Below are 9,894 nucleotides of genomic sequence, written 5' to 3'. Positions count from 1 at the left end.
GGGATTCGCAACCAACAAGACAAAGTAGCGACGGCCAGACTTTTGATACAGATGCAATAATCTTGTCAACAGCTTATCTGCAGCAAAGCGTGCAGGGAGTGTGTAGGGAAGGAAGGGCCGAGGAAGGGAGGGAGGGAGGGTTAGTGTGTGTTCACCAGAATCCAAAAAGTATAACGTGCCGCTCTCCGGGGGCCGGCAGGCGCACGTGGGGGGGGGGGATTGTGAACAGGGCCGGGTGGCTAATCCTTGGGCAGCGGGGGGCGCATGGGTAGCCCGGTATAATGAAGCTCATTTAGGGGGATTGAGTAAATCCACACTCCTTGGCTGCTAGTCCTCGCTGCTGCTGGGAAGGGGAGGGGAGGGGGGGAGAAGTGGAGGGGGAAGGCTAGCGGCTTTGCGCTGCGGCTAATGCCAGCCCAATCCTTCTGCTCTTGACCTAGAGTATGACCCATTAACACTTTTTTTTTCTCCTTTTTTTTTTTGTGCGAATAGCTAAATGTGAGATTAGCCCTGATTCAGTCTTAAGTTAGCTCCAGTTTCAGGGGACAGGTTAGTCTTTCATTAAGCCATGAGCATGGGAGCTCTGGACGGCAACACATGGCCTTTGCGTAAGCGTGGTTGCGACAGGGCGGGGCGGGGCAGGGCGGGGCGTCGTGGCTGCAGTGAGATGAGTGTGTCATGTGGAGGCGGGTGTATACACAGCTCGCTCAGCAGACCGTTGCTTTAAAGCCTATTGCATACAGTATAGCCCATCAATAGGTAATTAAGCAAACTCCGCCATCTTACAAGACAGTAAAAATTGATCCTTAAGCTTTTCCTGGCATAATGACTAACTGATTTTTAGAGCCAATGAACAGCCTTTCAGGGGCAGATCTGTCCCCCAAAAACAGGAAACTCTCAAAGCCCGTCCTTCCCTCTCATCTTGTGTCCTCTCCTTTCATCTCCCCCTCTCCTCCTCGATGACATCAGAGAAGAGATCATGACCAGGCCAGTGAGACACACAGCATGTTTGATGAGCACAGACCCTATGCTATAGTGGTCTCTCCCCCGCCCCCAACCCCACCACCACCACCACCAACTCCACCACTGCTGCGACTACTACCACCACCACCTCCATCACCTAATACTACACCACCACTACTACTACTAGTACTACACCACTACTACTATACCACTACTACTACTACAATCACCACCTATTACTACACTACTACTACTACTACCACCACCACCACCATCTAATACTACACTACTACTACTACCACCACCACCACCATCTATTACTACACCACTACTACTACCATCACCACCTATTACTACACCACTATTATTACTACTACTACCACCACCACATATTACTACACCACTACTACTACTACTACACCACTATTACTACCACCAACATCTATTACTACACTATTACACCACTACTACTACCACCACCATCTACAGTATTACTAATACTACCACCACCCCCAACACCACTACCTCCACTATTACTACACCACTACTACTACCACCACCACCACCACCATCTATTACTACACTACTACCACTACTACTACTACCACCACCATATATTACTACTACCACCACCCCCACCATCTATTACTACACTACTATTACTACTACTACCCCCACCATCTATTACTACACTACGACCACCACCCCCAACACCACCATCACCACTACCTCCACTATGACCACCACCACCATCTATTACTACATTACTACTACTACTACCACCACACCCACAATCTATTACTCCATCTATTACTACACCACTACTACTACTACCACCTCCACCATCTATTACTACACTACTACTACCACCACCCCACCATCTATTACTACTACTACCACCACCACCACCATCTATTACTCCACCACTACTACCACCTCCACCATCTATTACTACACTACTACTACCACCACCACCCCCACCATCTATTATTACTACTACTACCACCACCACCACCACCACCACCACCATCTATTACTACACTACTACTACTACTACTACCACCAACACCACCATCTATTACTACACTACTACACTACTACTACTACTACTACTACTACTACTACTACTACTACTACCACCACCACCATCTATTACTACACTACTACTACTACCACCACCACCATCATCATCTATTACTACACTACTACTACTACTACTACCACCACCACCACCACCACCGCCACTACCAAAACTGCTACCTCCACCACCTCCACCACCACCTCTCCTCCATTACCGCCACACAGCTAAAATAGCAACCGGGCGGCACAGCGCCTGGTGCAGGGGAGCGCTTCCAGAACATGCTGTGGATCAAAGACACTAGGAATGCAGAGCGCCCCCGGAAAAGAGAAAAAAACCTCAGACCCCGAGCCACAGTTATTTAATGCAGCGCTGGACATCAATCCTGCATCAAACAATTAGTACAACTGCTGGGGTCAGGGGTCGGCCAGGGTTTATTGATGTGTGAATTAAAGTGCCGGTCAGCAGGAAGCCATGTTTTCATACACGGTGCCGCCGTCCCCAGGGACAATGAGGACACAACAGATGAGGGACAATAGATTTGTCCTGCAGTGACAACCCAGCATGGAGGGGTATCACTCACTCACTCACACCCATGCCGCTGTTCCAAGCTCACTCATATCAATGTTGGCCCACAGATATAGATGATATATAGATAATTCACTTATTTAGACAAACGTGTTTGTCGTAAGTCGCTTTGGATAAAAGGCGTCTGCTAAATGCCAAAACTGTAAATGTAAATGTAAGATATAGATAGGAGTTTGGATTGTTTTTGGCAGAATCTTTTTTTTAAATGATTTCAAACAATAGGTTTTTACATTGAAGCAGTCAAGGTATTGCCTTTTTAGCCGCACTGGGTATATGGAGGCCATTTGGGGAGAATTAGAAAGCTACAACATGAGTTTGGTGAGTAAAACATCGGCCCTAGCTGTACCTCTAGACCTTTAAATTCATAAGCACAAGATGACAAAGTAGTTCTGGGCCATACAAACCCAGTTACAGTGTAGAACTGGGTAGCAGCGCTAAGCGCTAGCATAGTCATTATATCAGGCCACATATAATTGAACTGCTGAGGCATTAGCTCATGCAACGTTAATGTCGGCCGCTATTGGCTGTTTCCCCTCTAAAGGCGGCAGGGATTTGTCCACTCGGCAGCACTGAAACGATCTGTAATTGGCTACAGGCTTCACCTCCCATCATCCTTTGCCCTGGACTGATTTTCCCCCTGGGACAGGGCCATCAGGAGGCCAGTGATTAATGGCCATGGGGGTCAGAGGTCACCCTGGTGGGAAGTGCTGTGGTAGAGGGCCCCTCTGAACCACTCCCTAAGTCCTTCCTCCTACGGGCAGAGCTCTGGGTCTGTTCTCCTCGCCTGCGCCCCTGCGCCCCAGCTCCAAGAGGCCCAGAGGGGCCGGAGGACTGAGCCACCTCTCACCCCCCGCGGGGGGGGAACAGTACAGTAGGAGCCCCTGACTACAACACACCCCAACCACTGCACGGGGCAGGGCCACACTGGGCAGGGGGGCGGAAAGAGAGAGAGAGAGAGAGAGCGAGGGGAGAGAGAGAGAGTGGAAGTGTGGCTGGCTGGCGTGGAGTGTTACAGCCATCCAGCCACACTTCCAATAGGAGAGGAAAAAACAAGTTAAGACACTCCGACAGACTGGAGTGTGTAAGCAGCTCCTTCCCCTCACATGATGGTTTAACCCTTTCCACCCCTGCCACACTCCACTACCAAGGACGCGTTCCATCTCAATGCGGGGAGAAAAACAAGGTCGTTACATCTGACCCCTGACCTATTTTTAGAGCAAAACAGCTGTCTGCATTAAAGAGTGTTCTAGAATAAATCAATGGGCCAGGCTCCGACGCCTGAACTCTAAATTAAATATCACTGATTTTGCATTTCTGGCATTCTTTAAATAATTAAGAGACAAGAGTGACAGCGTTCCAGAGGAAAGCAGGAAATTAATTTTTCACCGAATGTGGTGGTGTGGGGTGTGGGGTTTCACGACCCACCCTGCTCCACCTCCTCCTGGGAGCGAGGGAGGGAAGGAACCTCTACGCGGAGGCAATAGTCCTGCTACCCGGTCGCGGCTTTTCACTGTCGCGGCTTTTCACTGGCACCCCGCTAGTGGAATGAGCTTCCCACTGTCAGGACTGCGGAGTCACTACCTACCCTGTACAGTTTCTCTACTGTAATTACATGAAAAATAATTTATTTATATATTTTTTACAAAGTAATTCTTCCTTCTTCTGGCATTGTCCAATGCTTCTAGCATGGATTTATTTTGGATGGATAGATGATTTGCTTACTTAGACAAATGTATTTTTTGTAAGTCGCTTCTGATAAAAGGTGTCTCCTGAATGCCAAAACTGTCATGGAAATGTAAGGAGAGGTAGAAAGGAAGGAAGGAAGGAAGGGAGGGAGGGAGGAAGAAAAAAGTGTGGGAGAGAGAGAGACAAACACAGAAAACACACACACACACATCTCTAAAGGACATGGTTTTCCAGAGACTAGTCCTCCATACGCCCTGGCTCTCTCTGGGGGAGGTAGGATAGGAGGGCCAGCTGGAGACAGACTGGATTACTTCTGTAAGAAAGGTGTCAGCCAACACAAACTGCACCCCCTCCCAACCTCATGTCAAAAGTCTGAGTCCTTTCAGAAGCCAGACCCCCCCCTGCGGCCACACACACACACAAACACACACACACACACACACACACACACACACACACACACACACACACACACACACACCATTCTGTAGCACCACTCCTTCCCCAACCCACCCCACCCCACGCCTAGCCCAGATTAGCCCAAACAAGGGCACTGTTCTGCCTGTCAGCCTCAACCTTAACCCCAGACAGACATTCTCACACACATACACCCCACACACACACACACACACACACACACACACACACACACACACACACACACCTCCAACCAGCCTGACTGCTCTGTTCACACCAGGCCCCGGTGTTTACTCTACCCAGGAGGCCGGCCATTTGGTTTACATGTTCGTTATATGTTGGAACACGCATTGTCAGGTGGCTGTCAGGCCGGAGCAGGTTTGTTTTATTTTTAATGCCGGTGGTGCAGGGACATAAAAGGTAAAGCTCAATGATGGTACGCTATATTTAGCTCTGCTCACATCACATGACTGAGCAATTCATATTAAGCGGTAAGAAATATATAGGAGCACGTGCTCTCTCACACACACAAGTGTGTCACTATATGGTAATTTAAGATGAATACACTAAGGTAGAAAATCTTCAGCTGCTTGCACATGGGAGACAGTAAATGGCTCTGAGCAAACTGTGAAATGTACAGCAAAAGAAGACAGAGAGAGAGAGAGAGAGAGAGAGAGAGAGAGAGAGAGAGAGAGAGAGAGAGAGAGAGAGTGAGAGAGAGAGAGAGAGAGAGGCTGAGTGGATACATCATGTCATACTTCAAGGTTTGTTTACAGAGAAAACTACCTCTGTGTGTCTCAGTGGATGCAACACTGGCCCAAATCCAGAATCTGGGTCATAAGCTCTAAACAATTACACAATGGACTGAGAAGATGAGACGAGAGTTCATTGAGAGAGCGAGGGAAAGAGAGAGAGGGGGAATGAGAGAGAGACACACAGAGAGAGATAATTAAAATGTAAAAAGAAAACACACTAATACACACTAGTACAAATAAACAGACAATACAATCTTTTTTTTTATTTTATTTTTTACCTCACAATAAAATCAAGACTCCCCAGGCACAGCATTCAACCCAACAAACTGTTGTTGTTTACCACGTTGTAATAAGCAAATGACACCCGTAGAGAGAAAGAGAGAGCAAAGGAGGGAAAGAGAGATCGAGAGGGAGAGAGAGAAATATGACTCCCTTTTCTCGGGTCATGAAGATGGGTCACCTGGTGAAATAGAGGGGGGGGAGGGGGGGAGGGATTGAAAAGGGTGGATGGCGTGAAAAGTGAGATGGCCACTTCAACTGTAACCCAAGCCCCCCCAGTCCCTCGAGGCATGAACGGACTGGGACTGACTGGACACTAAACAGCCCTCCATCAGAGAGAGAGACGAGAGGTACAGACGCACCGGCCCCGCAGGTAGGCCTAGGCCCAACCCCTACCCTCAAGAACTTCCATCTACCCCCCAAGACCTGCTATCTAGCCCCCCAAGACCTGCTATCTACCCCCCAAGACCTGCTATCTACCCCCCCAAGACCTGCCATCTACCCCCCAAGACCTGCTATCTACCCCCAAGACCTGCTATCTACCCTCCCAAGACCTGCCATCTACCCCCAAGACCTGCTATCTACCCCCAAGACCTGCTATCTACCCCCCAAGACCTGCCATCTACCCCCCAAGACCTGCTATCTACCCCCCAAGACCTGCCATCTACCCCCCAAGACCTGCTATCTACCCCCAAGACCTGCTATCTACCCCCCAAGACCTGCTATCTACCCCCCAAGACCTGCCATCTACCCCCCAAGACCTTCTATCTACCCTCCCAAGACCGGCCATCTACCCCCCAAGACCTGCCATCTACCCCCCAAGACCTGCTATCTACCCCCCAAGACCTGCTATCTACCCCCCAAGACCTGCCATCTACCCCCCAAGACCTGCTATCTACCCCCCAAGACCTGCTATCTACCCCCCAAGACCTGCTATCTACCCCCCAAGACCTGCCATCTACCCCCCAAGACCTGCCATCTACCCCCAAGACCTGCTATCTACCCCCCAAGACCTACTATCTACCCCCCAAGACCTGCCATCTACCCCCCCAAGACCTACTATCTACCCCCCCAAGACCTGCTATCTACCCCCCCAAGACCTGCTATCTACCCCCCAAGACCTGCTATCTACCCCCCAATACCTGCTATCAACCCCCAAGACCTGCTATCTACCCCCCCAAGACCTGCTATCTACCCCCCAATACCTGCTATCAACCCCCCAAGACCTGCTATCAACCCCCCAAGACCTGCTATCTACCCCACAAGACCTGCTATCTACCCCACAAAACCTGCAATCTACCCCCCAAGACCTGCCATCTGTGTTTTAACAGGTTATGCTAATATCTAGCTAGAATATGTCATGATGATTCGTGGCGAAGGTAAACACAGTGGAACAGAGGGAGGGTGGGGGGGCGCCAACACTGCGCCAACACTCACTGCTCCTCCAATCACAATGAGACGGTCAGCGATGACCAGCGTGGTGGTCAAACAGAGGGGCTTTAGAGGGCAAGCAGGGGACACTGGACAGGGACCTCTCTGTTGGCAGGTGCACTGTTGACGGCGGGAGGGGTGGGGGGGGTCTCAGTGGACCACCCCCTTCTATCTTTATAACACAGCTAACTGCTCCAATCAATGGACACTCCGATTGAGCCACAGATAAAGCCATCAGCTGACGAGCTTCCATTTGGAGTCCAGCAGTGCCGATCAATAACCCAGGGATCAGCTGCTGGGGGTTGGGGTTGAGGTTGAGGAGAGGGACTGCCTGGAGGTAGGTACCCCCCTCACAACTCAATACATTACACCCCCAGATGCTAACCTGGCTCTGGTACGAGGTTTCGGAACCTTGAGATGGGGAACAGAAAGTAGGCCGATGCCTCTTATGTACAGGGTGTCGTTTTGACAGTTGACACTGAAGAAAGAGAAGAACTGATACCACTCGAGTCGCACAATGAGTAAGACACTAGGCACTAGGACTGGGTTTGAGTCTTCTTCCCCCCCGACGGTCATTTCATGGTTCTCACTAAAAGCTCCCCTAGTACTGTTGGTTACGTCAGGCTACTTTTAGACTGTACTGGCCTGTCAGCACCGGGCTTTTGTGCTGGGGAAGTTCTCCTTCGGGGGCCATAACGTATTTAATTCCATTCATCACCGGTGTGTGGAGGGAGGCCCAGGAATCCCGGCTCAAGCACGCACGCACACACACGCGCACACACACACACACACACACACACACACACACACAATGAAAAAAAAGGACAGAAGGAGGGAGAGGATAGAAACCAGTCTGATCAAGGGCGTCCATCATCCTCCGCTCATTACACACTCATGAGGCCAGTGATTAAGATTCTCCCAGCAGCTCTGCGGCTTAGAGATTCAAGTCCCTGTACAGCATGGCCGTAATTAAAGAGGGAAGGCACACTGGCAATCCACGACCAAGGAAACTTCTGGTAGACTGATTGAGGAAATGACAAGGAGGGGGTGGGGAGAGAGAAAGAGAGAGAGAGAAAGAGGGAGGGAGGGAGGGAGGGAGGGAGGGGGGGGGAGGGAGTGGTGGAAGACACAAAGACAGAAGGGCTGGACATAGATGGTAACCAACCAACTATACAAATAATCTTGAGTAGATTCCAATCTAACCTCCCACGCATCAGGAAACCCGTTATGTCCCTTGTTTTTGGGAGGAAGAGAGAGATCCCTCCGTTGATGAGCCGGGGCTCCTAAAAACACGGGGTTGTAATTTCACAAGTGGCGGGTGGGGTTGACAAAATAGCCCAAGATAATCTCAGACCGAGAGACATATCAACACTGTGACCGCATCTTTGATCATAAGAAAAGAAGAAGAGAAAAAAAAGAAAAAAGAAATTCTAAGCCTCGGAATAGTTTCCGCTTTTGGCGTCTGTCTGGAGGGCATTGATTAAAAAGCGCTGGTCCTATCTGTGCTAGGGTTGAACTACTCAGGGGTTCCCCACCCTTTCCTTGGCCCTGGGGCCCTGTCTCCTAGCTCCTGGCTGCCCTGGCTGTCTGCCTGTCTGGCCTGGCCCTATGCGCAGTGATGGATCGCCTGCTTCCAGGGGGAAACCAACGACCGTTTGTTCCAAACTTTCCACACATGCAGGCCTGATGCCTCCCTTCACTCCCCCGTGCCACCCTCCGTCTCCCTCTCTCCTATCTGGTCTCTTCATTCCACCCCCCCCACCCCCCGCAGTGCCGTCCCTCTCCCCGCTCCAGACACACGGCGGTCTCCCCTCTCCCTCTCTCTCTTGTCTGCTGTCCGTCAGCGTTCCCCCCTATCAAAGGCCGTCCTCCACTTTTAGGGGGCTCATTAATCATCCTTGGTAGGACAGGAGGCCCCCTTAATCCAACCCCTCCCCCCACCTACCCTCTGCCCCTATCCCCCACGGTGTTATCAAGTTTCAGTGGCTGTAACTGTAGCACAATAAACAGAGGGGAGGGAACTAGGGGGGTGGAGGTGGAGAGAGAGAGCGGGGGAGGAGGAGGAGGAGGAGGAGGAGGAGGAGGAGAAGGAGGACAGAGACTAGAGACCAGAGACAGAGAGCTGCGATTCCATTTTCCTCTTCTACATCTGATTTCAGTTCATCATCTTTAGGGAAACGCGTTCTTACAAGGAAGGTAAATCCGTTGAGCTACTTGTCTAAAATAAAGTGTGCTTCTCAGGATTTTGAGTGGTGTGCTGCGAGAGACTAGAAGGACTGCAAATAAAAGTAACCCAAGATGGAGGAGGAGGAGAGGGAAGCGAATGAATAGCCTGGGGTGGGGTTAACACCTTCAGCCCAGTGGGGGGGAGGTTTGGTTTAGCTTAGCTTCAACAGGTTACAACCCTATCGGACACCATTTTAGCATGAGCCCGTAGCCTAGCATTCAAACAGTAGCACTATGGACACACACACACACGTGTTCACATACACCATACATGCTTTTTAAACACTTGAGCGTGGCCATTTCCAGAAATTGTGTTGGTGTTGAATGAAAATAAAAAAAAGCCCCCCATCGACGGTGGTGTGTAGAATGTTCCCATTGTGACCCGGCTGTGTGCACAGCAAGCCTGGCCTGTATGAGAGAGTGAGAGCTCTACAGTGTGGGGCAGAGAGGGTAATATAATGCATACATGGA

The 9,894-nt window shown here is 50.3% G+C and overlaps 1 protein-coding gene across 1 annotated transcript in view; it reads right to left on the bottom strand.

Moving 5' to 3' along the window:
• The window catches only part of LOC308164734 (AT-rich interactive domain-containing protein 3B), a 38,706-nt gene that overhangs the window by 5,617 nt on the left and 23,195 nt on the right, over positions 1 to 9,894 (bottom strand). The window lies entirely within an intron of this gene.

Source organism: Nansenia antarctica, assembly GCF_963989245.1.
Source record: "Nansenia antarctica genome assembly, chromosome: 9".
NCBI lineage: Eukaryota > Metazoa > Chordata > Actinopteri > Argentiniformes > Microstomatidae > Nansenia > Nansenia antarctica.
This window is presented reverse-complemented; position numbering and strand designations above follow the sequence as displayed.